Source organism: Pseudophryne corroboree, chromosome 12, assembly GCF_028390025.1.
Source record: "Pseudophryne corroboree isolate aPseCor3 chromosome 12, aPseCor3.hap2, whole genome shotgun sequence".
NCBI lineage: Eukaryota > Metazoa > Chordata > Amphibia > Anura > Myobatrachidae > Pseudophryne > Pseudophryne corroboree.
In genome coordinates this window covers 75,254,157-75,271,411 of record NC_086455.1, presented here as the reverse complement: position 1 = coordinate 75,271,411, position 17,255 = coordinate 75,254,157, and the positions used below count along the sequence as shown (strand labels likewise).

Sequence of the window (17,255 nt, the reverse complement as noted above, 5' to 3'; positions counted from 1 at the left end):
TACCTGCATGTCCCCATTTACCATCCTCGCCAGGAGTACCTCAGATTTGTGGTACAGGATTACCATTACCAAGTCCAGACACTGCCGTTTGGACTGTACATGGCACCGAGGGTGTTTACCAAGGTAATGGCTGAAATGATGATACTCCTTCGAAAAAAGGGAGTTTTAATTATCCCGTACTTGGACAATCTCCTTATAAGGGCAAGGTCCAAGGAGCAGTTGCTAGTCGGGGTAGCACTATTTTGGAAAGTGTTACAACAGCACGGTTGGACTCTAAACAGTCCAAAGTCACAGCTGGTTCCTACGACACGTCTACTGTTCCTGGGGATGGTTCTGGACACAGAACAGAAATAAGTGTTTCTCCCGGAGGAGAAAGCCAAGGAGCTGTCATCTCTAGTCAGAGACCTCCTGAAGCCAAAACAGGTATCGGTGCATCATTGCACGCGAGTCCTGGGAAAAAATGGTAGCTTCCTACGAAGCAATCCCATTCGGCAGGTTCCATGAAAGAACTTTTCAGTGGGACCTGTTGGACAAGTGGTCCGGATCACAGCTTCTGATGCATCGGCTGATACCCTGGTCCTTGAAGACAGGGTTATCTCTACTGTGGTGGCTGCAGAGTGCCCATCTTCAAGAGGGCCGCAGGTTCGGCATACAGGACTAGGTCCTAGTGACCATGGATGCCAGCCTTTGAGGCTGGGGGGCAGTCACACAGGGAAAAAACTTCCAGTCAGGTGACTTCCCTACACATAAATATTCTGGAACTGAGGGCCATTTACAATGCCCTGAGTCAGGCAAGGCCTCTGCTTCAAAACCAGCCGGTACTGATCCAATCAGACAACATCACGGCAGTCGCCCATGTAAACCAACGGGGCGGCACAAGAAGCAGGATGGCGATGGCAGAAGCCACAAGGATTCTCCGATGGGCGGAAAATCATGTGTTAACACTGTCAGCAGTGTTCATTCCCGGAGTGGACGACTGGGAAGCAGATCTTCTCAGCAGACACGACCTCCACCCGGGAGAGTGGGGATTTCATCCAGAAGTCTTCCAAAGGATTGTACACCATTGGGAAAGGCCACAGGTGGACATGATGGCGTCCCGCCTCAACAAAAAGCTATAAAAGATATTGCGCCAGGTCAAAGGACCCTCAGGCGATAGCTGTGGACGCTCTGGTAACACCGTGGGTGTACCAGTCGGTTTATGTGTTCCCCCCTCTGCCTCTCATACAAAAGGTACTGAGAATAATAGGAAGGCGAGGAGTAAGAACGATACTCGTGGTTCCGGATTAGCCAAGAAGAGCTTGGTACCCAGAACTTCAAGAAATTATATCAGAGGACCCATGGCCTCTGCCGCTCAGACAGGACCTGCGGCAGCAGGGGCCCTGTCTGTTCCAAGACTTACCGCGGCTACGTTTTGACGGCATGGCGGTTGAACGCCGGATCCTAAAGGAAAAGGGCATTCCGGAGGAAGTCATTCCTACGCTGATTCAAGCCAGGAAAGATGTAACTGCAAAACATTATCACCGCATATGGCGAAAATATGTTGCTTGGTGTGAGGCCAAAAAAGGCCCCAACAGAGGAATTTCAACTAGGTCGATTTCTGCATTTCCTACAAGCAGGAGTGTCTATGGGCCTAAAATTAGGCTCCATTAAGGTACAGATCTCGGCTCTGTCGATTTTCTCCCAGAAAGAACTAGCTTCAGTACCTGAAGTTCAGACATTGTAAAAGGAGTGCTGCATATTCAGCCCCCGGTTGTGCCTCCAGTGGCACCTTGGGTTCTCAACGTGGTGTTGAGTTTCTTAAAATCACATTGGTGTGAGCCACTAAAAACCGTGGATCTAAAATGTCTCACGCGGAAAGTGGTCATGTTATTGGCCTTGGCCAGGCGTGTATCAGAATTGGCGGCTTTGTCATATAAAAGTCCTTATCTGATTTTCCATATGGATAGGGCAGAATTGAGGACTCGTCCCCAGTTTCTCCCTAAGGTGATATCCGCTTTTCACTTGAACCAACCTATTGTAGTGCCTGCGGCTACTAGGAACTTGGAGGATTCCAAGTTACTGGACGTAGTCAGGGCCTTGAAAAATCTGTAAAAGCCCATTCCACAAGGAAGGTGGGCTCATCTTGGGCAGCTGCCCGAGGGGTCTCGGCTTTCCAACTTTTGCCGAGCTGCAACTTGGTCAGGGGCAAAATTCTACAAAATTGATACCCTGGCTGAGGAGGACCTGGAGTTCTCTCATTCGGTGCTGCAGAGTCATCCGCACTCTCTCGCCCGTTTGGGAGCTTTGGTATAATCCCCATGGTCCTTACGGAGTTCCCAGCATCCACTAGGACGTCAGAGAAAATAAGATTTTACTCACCGGTAAATCTATTTCTCGTAGTCCGTAGTGGATGCTGGGCGCCCATCCCAAGTGCGGATTGTCTGCAATACTTGTATATAGTTATTGCCTAACTAAAGGGTTATTGTTGAGCCATCTGTTGAGAGGCTCAGTTATATTCATACTGTTAACTGTGTATAGTATCACGAGTTATACGGTGTGATTGGTGTGGCTGGTATGAGTCTTACCCGGGATTCAAAATCCTTCCTTATTATGTCAGCTCGTCCGGGCACAGTGTCCTAACTGAGGCTTGGAGGAGGGTCATAGTGGGAGGAGCCAGTGCACACCAGGTGACCTAAAGCTTTCTTTAGTTGTGCCCAGTCTCCTGCGGAGCCGCTATTCCCCATGGTCCTTACGGAGTTCCCAGCATCCACTACGGACTACGAGAAATAGATTTACCGGTGAGTAAAATCTTATTTTAGTTTGGTTTTTCTGCAGCGGGGTACACTGGGATTCAACAGGGAATACATCAGGGTGTAGAGTTGGATCTTAATCCGAGGCACCAACAGGCTAAAGCTTTGACTGTTCCCAGGATGCACCGCCTCCTCTATAACCCCGCCTCCGGGCACTGGAGATCAGTTTGTAAGTAAGTGCCTGCAGAGCAGGTCACTAACGGGGGGCTGCGCTAGGCAGCCCTGAAAAGAACTTTTCAAGAAGATTCAAGGGCCGCAGCACTGTTTATGTCATTCTGACATTCTGTGCTGCGGCTCCATCACCTCCCCAGCATACTCCCGCGGCCTGGTTCCCGGGTACTTGCAGCGGAGGCGCACTGGTCTTCGGGCACACCACCGCTGACGCTCTCCTGGATCGCGTGGTTGCACATCAGGGAGGAGGTAAGACCGCCGGTAAATCGCGGTACCAGGAGATGGACGGCGCTGCTGGCGTGACCACTGTACTACACAGGGACGCCACTATATCCACGAGGGCAGGGAGCACAGGTCGAATTTGCTAAAATCTGTTTTACATAGGCTCCACAGTACCCGGTGGAGAGGACCAGCATAGGGGATAAGGTGCTGACCTGTAGCCCCTCCCCCAGCTCCGGGCGCCATCTACTGCTGGTGTTCCCGCCCTGGAGGTGCATTTCACTCTCTCTCCCTCACTCCCTGACAGAGATTTTGGCATCGTCTTTCCACAAGTAGCTGGGCTGATCTCCGGGACTGCAGGGCTCTGTCTCCTCTGTAAAGCTGCCTGTCTCATCAGCCCTGTGCATTTACAGGCACTTAAGTATTCTACATGTCATTTTAGACCGTGTTAGTTAAGAACAAGTGCATACCTACAGGAATATTTAGTACAATTATTCTGTGATATACATCCAGTATCTACTGTGCATTGTTATATCTATATGTAATGTTACCAGTCCAGTGCAGTTTTAATGTTTATCTGTAATAACTTCTGCATTGTACCTGTGACTGAGTGTGCCTGTACCTGCTGTGTGGATTTCATTTTCGTGTATCACATGTCTAGCTACAGTATCACCATTTCTCTAACGTCCTAGTGGATGCTGGGGACTCCGTCAGGACCATGGGGAATAGCGGCTCCGCAGGAGACAGGGCACAAAAGCAAGCTTTTAGGATCACATGGTGTGTACTGGCTCCTCCCCCTATGACCCTCCTCCAAGCCTCAGTTAGGTTTTTGTGCCCGGCCGAGAAGGGTGCAATCTAGGTGGCTCTCTTAAAGAGTTACTTAGAAAAAGTTTTTAGGTTCTTTATTTTCAGTGAGTCCTGCTGGCAACAGGCTCACTGCATCGAGGGACTTAGGGGAGAGATTTTCAACTCACCTGCGTGCAGGATGGATTGGATTCTTAGGCTACTGGACATAGCTCCAGAGGGAGTCGGAACACAGGGCTCGCCCTGGGGTTCGTCCCGGAGCCGCGCCGCCGACCCCCCTTGCAGACGCTGAAGATGAAGAGGTCCGGAACCAGGCGGCAGAAGACTCTCAGTCTTCATCAGGTAGCGCACAGCACTGCAGCTGTGCGCCATTGTTGTCAGCACACTTCACACAGCGGTCACGGAGGGTGCAGGGCGCTGGGGGGGGCGCCCTGGGCAGCAATGTATAATACCTGTATGGCGAAAAATACATCACATATAGCCCTTGAGGCTATATGGATGTATTTAACCCCTGCCAGATATCTAAAACTCCGGAGAAGAAGCCCGCCGAAAAGGGGGCGGGGCCTATTCTCCTCAGCACACAGCGCCATTTTCCCTCACAGAAAGGCTGGTGGGAAGGCTCCCATGCTCTCCCCTGCACTGCACTACAGAAACAGGGTTAAAACAGAGAGGGGGGGCACTGATTTGGCGATATGTATATATATTAAAATGCTATAAGGGAGGAACACTTATATAAAGGTTGTCCCTGGATAATTATAGCGTTTTGGTGTGTGCTGGCAAACTCTCCCTCTGTCTCCCCAAAGGGCTAGTGGGTCCTGTCCTCTATCAGAGCATTCCCTATGTGTGTGCTGTATGTCGGTACGTGTGTGTCGACATGTATGAGGAAAATATTGGTGAGGAGGCGGAGCAAATTGCCTGTAATGGTGATGTCACTCTCTAGGGAGTCGACACCGGAATGGATGGCTTATTTATGGAAATTACGTGACAATGTCAACACGCTGCAAGCCGGTTGACGACATGAGAGGGCCGGCGAACAAATTAGTATCTGTCCAGACGTCTCAAACACCGTCAGGGGCTGTAAAATGCCCATTTACCTCAGTCGGTCGACACAGACCCAGACACGGACACTGATTTCAGTGTCGACGGTGAAGAAACAAACGTATTTTCTTTTAGGGCCACACGTTAAGGGCAATGAAGGAGGTGTTACATATTTCTGATACTCCAAGTACCACAAAAAAGGGTATTATATGTGATGTGAAAAAACTACCTGTAGTTTTTCCTGAATCAGATAAATTAAATGAAGTGTGTGATGATGCGTGGGTTTCCCCCGATAGAAAATTATTGGCGGTATACCTTTTCCCGCCAGAAGTTAAGGCGCGGTGGAAAACACCCCTCAGGGTGGATAAGGCGCTCACACGCTTATCAGAACAAGTGGCGGTACCATCTACGGATAGGGCCGTACTTAAGGAGCCAGCTGATAGGAGGCTGAAAAATATCCTAAAAAGTATACACACACATGCTGGTGTTATACTGCGACCAGCGATCGCCTCAGCCTGGATGTGCAGAGCTGAGGTGGCTTGGTCGGATTCCCTGACTAAAAATATTGATACCTTTGACAGGGACAGTATTTTATTGACTATAGAGCATTTAAAGGATGCATTTCTATATATGCGAGATGCGCAGAGGGATATTTGCACTCTGGCATCAAGAGTAAATGCGATGTCCATATCTGCAAGAAGATGTTTATGGACACGACAGTGGTCAGGTGATGCAGATTCCAAACGGCACAAAGATGTATTGCCGTATAAAGGGGAGGAGTTATTTGGGGTCGGTCCATGGGACCTGGTGGCCAGGGCAACTGCTGGAAAATCCACCGTTTTTTACCCTAAGTCACATCTCTGCAGAAAAAGACACCGTCTTTTCAGCCTCAGTCCTTTCGTCCCTATAAGAGTCATATCTGCCCAGGGATAGAGGAAAGGGAAGAAGACTGCAGCAGGCAGCCCATTCCCAGGAACAGAAGCCCTCCACCGCTTCTACCAAGTTCTCAGCATGACGCTGGGACCGTACAGGACCCCTGGATCCTACAAGTAGTATCCAAGGGGTACAGATTGGAATGTCGAGAGGTTTCCCCCCTCGCAGGTTCCTGTAGTCTGCTGTACCAATGTCTCCCTCCGACAGGGAGGCAGTATTGAAAACAATTCACAAGCTGTATTCCCAGCAGGTGATAATAAAATTACCCCTCCGACAACAAGGAAAGGGGTATTACTCCACACTATATGGTGGTACTGAAGGCTAGGTGAGACCTATTCTAAATCTGAAAAATTTGAACACTTACAAGGGTTCAAATCCAGATGGAGTCACTCAGAGCAGTGATAGCAAAGAACAAGGGGACTATATGGTGTCCCGGGACATCAGGGATGTTTACCTCCATGTCCCAAAATTTGCCTTTTCTCACCAAGGGTACCTCAGGTTCGTGGTACAGAACTGTCACTATCAGTTTCAAGACGATGCCGTTGGATTGTCCAAGGCACCCCGGGTCCTTACCAAGGTAATGACCGAAAGGAGGATTCGTCTTCAAAGAAAATGGACGACCTCCTGATAAGAACAAGGTCCAGAGAACAGTTGGAGGTCGGAGTAGCACTATCTCAAGTAGTTCTACGACAGCACGGGTGGATTCTAAATATTCCAAAACCGCAGTTGTTCCGACGACACGTCTGCTGGTCCTAGGGATGATTCTGGACACAGTCCAGGAAAAGGTGTTTCTCCCAGAGGAGAAAGCCAGGGAGTTATCCGAGCTAATCGGGATCCTCCTAAAACCAGGAAAAGTGTCAGTGCATCATTGCACAAAAGTCCTGGTAAAAATGGTGGCTTATTACGAAGCGCTTCCATTCGGCAGATTTCACGCAAGAACTCTTCAGTGGGATCTGCTGGACAAATGGTCCGGATCGCATCTTCAGATGCATCAGCGGATAACCCTATATCCAAGGACAAGGGTGTCTCTCCTGTGGTGATTACAGAGTGCTCATCTTCTAGAGGGCCGCAGATTCGGCATTCAGGATTGGATGCTCGTGACCACGGAGGCCAGCCTGAGAGGCTGGGGAGCAGTCACACAAGGAGTGTGATCAAGTCTGGAGAATTCTCTCCACATAAATATACTGGAGCTAAGAGCAAATTTATAATGCTCTAAGCTTAGCAAGACCTCTGCTTCAAGGTCAGCCGGTATTGATCCAGTGGGATAACATCACGGCAGTCGCCCACGTAAACAGAAAGGGCGGCACAAGAAGCAGGAGGGCAGTGGCAAAACTGCAAGGATTTTTCGCTAGGCGGAAAATCATGTGATAGCACTGTCAGCAGTGTTCATTCCGGGAGTGGACGACTGGGAAGCAGACTTCCTCAGCAGGCACGACCTCCACCCGGGAGAGTGGGAACTTCATCGGGAAGTTTTCCGCATGATTGTGAACCGTTGGGAAAGACCAAAGGTGGACATGATGGCGTCCCGCCCGAACAAAAAATGGGACAGGTATTGCGCCAGGTCACGAGACCTTCAGGCGATAGCTGTGGACGTCCTGGTAACACCGTGGGTGTAACAGTCGGTGTATGTGTTCCCTCCTCTGCTTCTCATAACCAAGGTATTGAGAATTATAAGACATAGAGGAGTAAGAACTATACTCGTGGCTCCGGATTGGCCAAGAGGGACTTGGTAACCGGAACTTCAAGAGATGCTCACAGAGGACTAATGGCCTCGGGAGCTAAGAAGGGATTTGCTTTCAGCAAGTACCATGTCTGTTCCAAGAGGAACCGTGGCATCGGCCTTTAAGAAAGGACCTGCTCCAGCAGGGACCTTGTCTGTTCCAAGACTTACCGCGACTGCGTTTGACGGCATGGCGGTTTGAACGCCGGATCCTAAGGGAAAAGGCATTCCGGAAGAGGTCATACCTACCCTGGTCAAAGCCAGGAAGGAGGTGACCGCACAACGTTATCACCACATGTGGTAAAAATATGTTGCGTGGGTGAGGCCAGGAAGGCCCCACGAAAAAAAATTTCAACTAGGTCGATTTCTGCACTTCCTGCAAACAGGAGTGTCTATGAGCCTCAAATTGGGGTCCATTAAGGTTCAAGTTTCGGCCCTATAGATTTTCTTCCAGAAAGAATTGGCTTCAGTTCCTGAAGTCCAGACGTTTGTCAAGGGAGTATTGCATATACAGCCCTTGTGTGCCTCCAGTGGCACCGTGGGATCTCAACGTAGTGTTGGGATTCCTCAAATCATATTGGTTTGAACCACTCAAATCTGTGGATTTGAAATATCTCACATGGAAAGTGACCATGCTGTTGGCCCTGGCCTCGGCCAGGCGATTGTCAAAATTGGCGGCTTTGTCTTACAAAAGCCCATATTTGATTTTCCATTCGGGACAGGGCAGAACTGCGGACTCGTCCCCAGTTTCTTCCTAAGGTGGTGTCAGCGTTTCACCTGAAACAACCTATTGTGGTGCCTGCGGCTACTAGGGACTTGGAGGACTCCAAGTTGCTAGACGTTGTCAGGGCCCTGAAAATATATATATATATATAATTCCAGGACGGCTGGAGTCAGAAAGTCTGACTTGCTGTTTATATTGTAGGCACCCAAAAAGCTGGGTGCTCCTGCTTCTAAGCAGACTATTGCTCGTTGGATTTGTAGTACAATTCAGCTTGCACATTCTGTGGCAGGCCTGCCACAGCCAAAATCTGTAAATGCCCATTCCACAAGGAAGGTGGGCTCATCTTGGGCGGCTGCCCGAGGGGTCTCGGCTTTACAACTTTGCCGAGCTGCAACTTGGTCAGGGGCAAACACGTTTGCTAAATTCTACAAATTTGATACCCTGGCTGAGGAGGACCTGGAGTTCTCTCATTCGGTGCTGCAGAGTCATCCGCACTCTCCCGCCCGTTTGGGAGCTTTGGTATAATCCCCATGGTCCTGACGGAGTCCCCAGCATCCACTAGGACGTTAGAGAAAATAAGATTTTACTTACCGATAAATCTATTTCTCATAGTCCGTAGTGGATGCTGGGCGCCCATCCCAAGTGCGGATTGTCTGCATTACTTGTACATAGTTATTGTTACAAAAAAAATCGGGTTATTATTGTTGTGAGCCATCTTTTTTAGATGCTACTTCATTGTTATCATACTGTTAACTGGGTTCAAATCACAAGTTGTACGGTGTGATTGGTGTGGCTGGTATGAGTCTTACCCGGGATTCAAGATCCTTCCTTATTGTGTACGCTCGTCCGGGCACAGTACCTAACTGAGGCTTGGAGGAGGGTCATAGGGGGAGGAGCCAGTACACACCATGTGATCCTAAAAGCTTGCTTTTGTGCCCTGTCTCCTGCGGAGCCGCTATTCCCCATGGTCCTGACGGAGTCCCCAGCATCCACTACGGACTATGAGAAATAGATTTATCGGTAAGTAAAATCTTATTTTTCTGCACCCTGGGGGGGGTGGGGTGGGGGGGCAGGTGCATTAGGGTCTCATATATCTATCTATCTATCTATCTATCTATCTATCTATCTATCTATCTATCTATCTATCTATCTATCTATCTATCTCTTACGTCCTAGAGGATGCTGGGGACTCCGTAAGGACCATGGGGATAGACGGGCTCCGTAGGAGACATGGGCACTTTAAAAAAGACTTTAGATCTGGTGTGCACTGGCTCCTCCCTCTATGCCCCTCCTCCAGACCTCAGTTTGATACTGTACCCAGTGGAGACTGGGTGCTTTTCAAAGAGCTCTCCTGAACTTTCTGACAGAAAGTATATTTGTTAGGTTTTCTTTATTTTCAGGGAGCCTGCTGGCAACAGACTCCCTGCATCGAGGGACTGAGGGGAGAGAAGCAGACCTACTTCTGTGAGTTTCAAGGCTCTGCTTCTTAGGCTACTGGACACCATTAGCTCCAGAGGGAGTCAGAACACAGGTCTCACCCTGGAGTTCGTCCCAGATCCGCGCCGCCGTCCTCCTCACAGAGCCGGAAGATAGAAGCCGGGTGAGTATGAGAAGAAAAGAAGACTTCAGAGGCGGCAGAAGACTTCATGATCTTCACTGAGGTAACGCACAGCAGTGCAGCTGTGCGCCATTGCTCCCACACACCTCACACACGGCAGTCACTGTAAGGGTGCAGGGCGCAGGGGGCGTGCCCTGGGCAGCAATATAAACCTCATTTCTGGCAAAAGATATATATATATATATATATATATATATATATATATATATCTAGGCACTGTATATAGTTTTTATTTAAGCGGGACAGAAGCCTGCCGCCGAGGGGGCGGGGCTTCTTCCTCAGCACTCACCAGCGCCATTTTCTCCACAGCACAGCTGAGAGGAAGCTCCCTGGACTCTCCCCTGCTTATCCACGGTGAAAGGGGGTTTCAGAGAAGAGGGTGGGGGGCACATAATTGGCAGCAAATAATAGTATTACAGCGCTACTGGGTAAACACATTGTGTGTTTTTCCTGAGGTATTAGCGCTGGGTGTGTGCTGGCATACTTTCTCTCTGTCTCTCCAAAGGGCCTTGTGGGGGAACGGTCTTCAGATAAGAGGATTCCCTGAGTGTGTGGTGTGTCGGTACGTGTGTGTCGACATGTCTGAGGTAAAAGGCTCTTCTAGGGAGGAGATGGAGCAAATGTGTGTGTGTGGTGTCTCCGTCGACAACGCCGACACCTGACTGGTTATGTGGAATTAAGTGCTGAGGTAAATTTATTGCACAAAAGATTAGAGAACAGACAGGGAATCTACCCATGTCTGTCCCTATGTCGCAGGGACCTTCAGAGTCTCAAAACGCCCACTATCCAAAATAATAGACACTGATACCGACACGGAGTCTGACTCCAGTGTCGACTACGATGATGCAGAGTTACAGCCAAAACTGGCAGAAAAGTATTCAATATATGATTATTGTAATAAAAGATGTTTTGCATATCACTGATGACCCATCTGTCCCTGACACGAGGGTACACATGTTTAAGGGGAAGAAAGCTGAGATAACATTTCCCCCCTCTCATGAACCAAATGAATTGTGTGAAAAAGAGCGTGAATCTCCAGACAAGAAACTGCAGTTTCCCAAAAGAATTCTCATGGCGTATCCTTTCCCTGCTAGGGCCAGGATACGATGGGAATCCTCCCCTAGGGTGGACAAGGCATTGACACGTTTACCCAAAAGGTAGCGCTCACACGTTTACCCAAAAGGTAGCGCTGACATACCAAGATACAGCTACCCTCAGGGATCCTGCAGATAGCATGCAGAAAAGTACTTTGAAGTCCATTTATACACATTCTGGTACACTACTCAGACCGGCGATTGTGTCGGCAGGGGTTTATAGCGCTGTAGCAGCGTAGACAGATACCTTATCAGCGGAGATTGAAACCCTAGATAAGGATACCATGTTATTGACCCTAGGATATATAAAAGATGCTGTTTTATATATAAGACATGCTCAAAGAGACATTGGTCTATTGGGTTCTAGAGTCAACGCTATGTTGATTTCTGCTAGACGTGTCCTGTGGAACATGCAATGGACAGGTGATGCCGACTAAAAGAGGCATATGGAGGTTTTACCTTACAAGGGTGAGGAATTGTGTGGAGAAGGGCTCTCGGACCTGGTCTCCACAGCTATAGCTGGTAAATCTGATCTTTTGCCTTATATTCCCTCACAGCCTAAGAAAGTACGACATTATCAAATGCAGTCCTTTCGGTCGCAGAAAAACAAGAAAGTACGAGGAGCGTCCTTTCTTACCAGAGGTAATGGCACAGGGCACAGCTAGTTCCCAGGAACAGAAGTCCTCCCCGGCCTCTACTAAATCCACCGCATGACGCTGGGGCTCCGCTAAGGGAGTCCGCCCCAGTGGGAGCACGTCTTCGACTCTTCAGCCACATCTGAGTTCACTCACAGGTGGATCCCTGGGCAATAGAAATTGTTTCTCAGGGTTACAAGCTTGAATTCGAAGAGGTGCCTCCTCGCCGGTTTTCCTTATCGGCCCTACCGGCTTTTCCCCCAGAAAGGGAGATAATATTAAATACAATTCACACATTGTATCTCCAACAGGTGGTGCTCAAGGATCCCCTCCTTCAACAAGGAAGGGGATATTACTCAACCTTGGCTGTAGTCCCGAAACCGGACGGTTCGGTCAGACCTATTTTAAAATTAAAATCTCTGAACCTTTACTTGAAAAAGTTCAAATTCAAGGTGGAATCGCTCAGAGCGATCATCGCCAGCCTGGAAGGGGGGGGATTTTATGGTGTATCTTGACATAAAGGCTGCATACCTTCATGTTCCCATTTATCCACCCCAGGCGTACCTGAGAATTACGGTACAGTATTGTCATTACCAATTTCAGGGTAATTGGCTGAAATGATGGTGCTCCTACGCAAGCAAGGAGTCACAATTATCCCATACTTGGACGATCTCCTAATAAGGGCGAGAGCAAAAGAGCAGTTGTTGAACAGCGTGTCACTTTCGCTGAAGGTGTCACAGCAACTCGGCTGGATTCTCAATATCCCGAAGTCACAGTTGGTTCCTATGACTCGTCTGCCCTTCTTGGGTATGATTCTGAATACGGACCAGAAATGGGTTTATCTTCCGATAGAGAAGGCCCAGGAACTAATGACTCTGGTAAAAAACCTATTAAAGCCAAAACAGGTGTCGGTGCATCACTGCACTCGGGTCCTGGGAAAGATGGTGGCATCTTACGGGGCCATTCCCTTCGGCAGGTTCCATGCGAGGACTTTCCAATGGGATCTACGGAACAAGTGGTCCGGATCACATCTACAGATGCATCAGTTAATCACCCTGTCCCCTAGGGCCGGGGTGTCTCTCCTATGGTGGCTGCAGAGTGCTCAGCTTCTGCAGGGTCGCAGGTTCGCCATCCAGGACTGGATTCTGGTAGCCACGGACGCGAGCCTCCGAGGTGGGGGAGCAGTCACACAGGGAAGAAACTTCCAAGGTCTTTTGGGTCAAGTCAAAAAACTTGTATTCAAATCAACATCCTGGAGCTGAGGGCCATATACAACGCCCTTCGGCAAGCGGAAACATTGCTTCGCGACCTACCGGTTCTGATCCAGTCAGATAACATCACCGCAGTGGCTCATGTAAACCGCCAAGGCGGCACAAAGAGCAGAGTGGAAATGGCAGAAGCCACCAGGATTCTCCGCTGGGCGGAAAATCATGTAAGCGCATTTTCAGCAGTTCATTCCGGGAGTGGACAACCGAGAAGCAGACTTCCTCAGTAAACACGACCTGCATCCAAGAGAGGACTTCTTCAGGAAACCTTCGCACAGATTGCAAGTCAGTGGGAACTGCCACAGATAGACATGATGGCGTCCCGCCTCAACAAAAAGCTACAGAGGTATTGCACCAGGTCAAGAGACCCTCAGGCAGTAGCTGTAGATGCCCTAGTGACACCGTGGGTGTTCCAGTCGGTCTATGTATTTCCCCCTCTTCCTCTCATACCCAAGGTGTTGAGAATGGTAGGAGGGAGAGGAATGAGAACAATCCTCATTGTTCCAGATTGTCCACGAAGGACCTGGTATCTGGATCTGCAGGAAATGCTCACAGAAGATCAGTGGCTTCTTCCTCTAAGACAGGACCGGTTGCAACAGGGGCCATGTCTATTCCAAGACTTACCGCGGCTGTGTTGGACGGCATGGCGGTTGAACGCCGGATCCTAGCGGATAAGGGTATTCCGGATGAGGTCATTCCTACGCTAATAAAGGCTAGGAAGAACATGACCTCTAAACATTATCACCGTATATGGCGAAAATATGTTTCTTGGTGTGATGCCAGGAATGCTCCTACGGAAGAATTCCATCTGGGCCGTTTCCTTCACTTCCTGCAAACTGGAGTGAATTTCGGCCTAAAATTAGTATCTATTAAGGTTCAGATTTCGGCCTTATCCATTTTCTTTTAAAAGGAATTGGCCTCTCTCCCTGAAGTACAAACTTTTGTGAAAGGAGTACTGCATTTTCAGCCTCCTTTTGTACCTCCGGTGACACCTTGGGACCTTAACGTGGTGTTAAGTTTCATTAAGTCACACTGGTTTGAACCACTTAAAACGATGGAGTTGAAAAATCTCACTTGGAAGGTGGTCATGTCATTAGCCTTGGCTTCAGCTAGGCGAGTGTCGGAATTAGCGGCTTTATCACATAAAAGCCCCTATCTGGTTTTCCATATGGATAGAGCGGAATTGCGGACCCGTCCTTAATTCCTGCCAAAAGTGGTTTCATCCTTTCATATGAACTATTGTGGCTACGCGTGACTTGGAGGATCCCGAGTCCCTTGATGTGGTCAGGGCTTTGAAAATTTACGTGGCCAGATTGGCTACAGTCAGAAAAACAGAAGCACTGTTTGTCATGTATGCAACCAACAAGATTGGTGCCCCTGCTTCAAAGTAGACTATTGCTCGCTGGATCTGTAACACGATTCAGCAGGCGCATTCTATGGCAGGATTGCCGTTACCTAAATCGGTCAAGGACCATTCCACTAGGAAGGTGGGCTCTTCTTGGGCGGCTGCCAGAGGGGTCTCGGCGCTACAGCTGTGCCGAGCTACTACTTGGTCGGGTTCAAACTCCTTTGCAAAGTTCTATAAGTTTGATACCCTGGCTGAGGACGACCTCATGTTTGCTCAATCGGTGCTGCAGAGTCATCTGCACTCTCCCGCCCATTTGGGAGCTTTGGTATTATCCCCATGGTCCTTACGAAGTCCCCAGCATCCTCTAGGACGTAAGAGAAAATAAGATTTTAAACCTACCGGTAAATCTTTTTCTCGTAGTCCGTAGAGGATGCTGGGCGCCCGTCCCAAGTGCGGACTACTTCTGCAAGACTTGTATATAGTTATTGCTTAAATAAGGGTTATGTTATAGTCTCATCGGTCTTGGACTGATGCTATGTCGTTTTCATACTGTTAACTGGATAGTATATCACAAGTTATACGGTGTGATTGGTGTGGCTGGTATGAATCTTGCCCTTGGATTAACAATAATCCTTTCCTCGTACTGTCCGTCTCCTCTGGGCACAGTTTCTCTAACTGAGGTCTGGAGGAGGGGCATAGAGGGAGGAGCCAGTGCACACCAGATCTAAAGTCTTTCTTAAAGTGCCCATGTCTCCTGCGGAGCCCGTCTATCCCCATGGTCCTTACGGAGTCCCCAGCATCCTCTACGGACTACGAGAAAAAGAGTTACCGGTAGGTTTAAAATCTTATTAAATATTAGTGCTACACAGTATATACTGTTTGGGTTTTTTTACTGTGTATTTCAGTCACCATATACCGCTTTAATCCTCTGTTTGTGCCCTGTATTTACTGTCACATAAATCAGGGGGATATTTGCAGGTATTATTTGGCTATATTGTACTGTTATGCTAAAAGGCTGCATTCCCTATAATGTCTGCCACACAGGGCGGGAAATCCGAGGACTGTTCTGCATCATGCAGTGCTGGCACCAAGGATTTACCTGAGGGGGGAGTTTTAGCTGATGGTTTAGGCCCTTGGTGCCATACATCTCCCAGTCAGCCTGTGGCCAATCAGGACCCACCTTGGGCAGCGTTCTCAAGTATGTTGAATATGCTTGTGACATGTCATGTGCCCCCTGTGAGACCTCCTGTGCCATTGCAGCCACATATTGTCCCTGTAGTTAATCCGCCCTGGGTGGACACTCTGTCTACCCAGTTACAACAATTAAATCAATATTTGGTTAGACAAAAGTCTACCCTACGCCCCTCTGGGGTCAAGGGGTCATCTAAGCCGGCCATTTCTTCCTCACAATCCACTAATATTTCAGTTAATTCTTCTGACGAGGATGGGTAATATACTGATCTGTCAGACACTGATACAGTCGCTTTTGATGAGGAATCTGCAACCCAGGTTGATGTTCCTGACCTAGTGGAGGCTATTAAGCTGATCCTCTAAATTGATGATGAGATCGAACCCACTACTGCGTCTAAGAAACCTGATTAGTTAAAATGTCAGAAGGTTAAAATGTCAGAAATCCTGGTCAGAAATCCTGGTCGTCTCCAGGAAAGAAATTTTCCCTGTCTAACAAGATGGTAGCTCGTTATACTATCCCTGCGGAGTTGAGTAACAAGTGGGAAACTCGACTGCCGGTGGACTCTCATGTCGCCCGTCTTGTGGTGTCATCTACTCTGCCTGTCACCTCACTGAAGGAACCGACGGATAAGCGTGTGGAGGGATGCCTGAAGTCTGTTTACTCTCTTACTGGTGCTGTACATAGACCCACTATGGAGCCTACTGGGCCGCGAAAGGAATTGAAGCATGTGTTCAGGCAATTGAGGATGAGCTGCCTCAGGATATTTCTGACACTGCCGGACAATATCTGTCTCATATTACCACAGCCTCCCACTATATTCAGGAGGTGGCCTCTGAGGCAGGTGTAATGGCAGCCAAGGTGTCTACTACGTCTATACTGGCTCGCCGAATTCTGTGGTTGAGGTCCTGGAAGGTGGACTCCCAAAAGACCTTGGAGGTGCTCCCTTTTAAGGGAGACATCCTTTTTGAGGAGGATCTGAGTAAGATTGTGACTGACTTGGCAACGGCTAAGACTGCGTTTCTCCCAAGTACTAATCCTTCTGCACCGAACGCAACGAGTACCACTTTTCGTTCCTTTTGACCTCCAGGGAAAGCAAAGGGTCAGGCATACCCGAGACAGGCTCGTACTACCAAAACCACTAAGCCCAAAGCAAAACAATCCTGGGCCGCCTGTCAGCCTGCTGCATGATGGGGAGGGCCTCCCCCTGGGGGACCGACTTCTGCAGTTCGCCCAGGCCTGGTTAAAAACCACTTCAGACGCCTGGGTGGGGAAAGTTGTCTCTCACGGGTACGCAATCTCTTTCAAGAGACGTGCCCCTCGCCAGTTCTGCTCGACGGTTATCCCTTTGGATCATTTGAAAGTGCAAGCTCTACATTCGGTTGTGCAATCCCTCCCGGACACAGGAGGGGTAGTGCTGGTACCTCTGTCCTAGAGAGGCAGGTTATACTATTTGACCCTGTTTCTAGTTCCGAAGCCAAATGGGTCCTTCCGGCCTATACTCAACCTCAAAGCATCAAACAAATTTGTGAGAGTGTCCAAATTACATATGCTAACTCTGCGCTCTATTGTACTGGCCAAGGAACCCTACAACTATATGGTATCCCTGGACATACAGGATGCTTACCTGCATATACCTATTGCCGTATCGTGTCAACAATATCTGCAGTTTGCTATTGGCAACCTCCATTATCAGTTCCAGGCTCAG

The 17,255-nt window shown here is 48.9% G+C and overlaps 1 protein-coding gene across 2 annotated transcripts in view; it reads left to right on the top strand.

Moving 5' to 3' along the window:
- Nucleotides 1-17,255, top strand: part of CDAN1 (codanin 1) — a 390,144-nt gene that overhangs the window by 13,224 nt on the left and 359,665 nt on the right. The gene's annotated exons all lie outside the window — the stretch shown is intronic.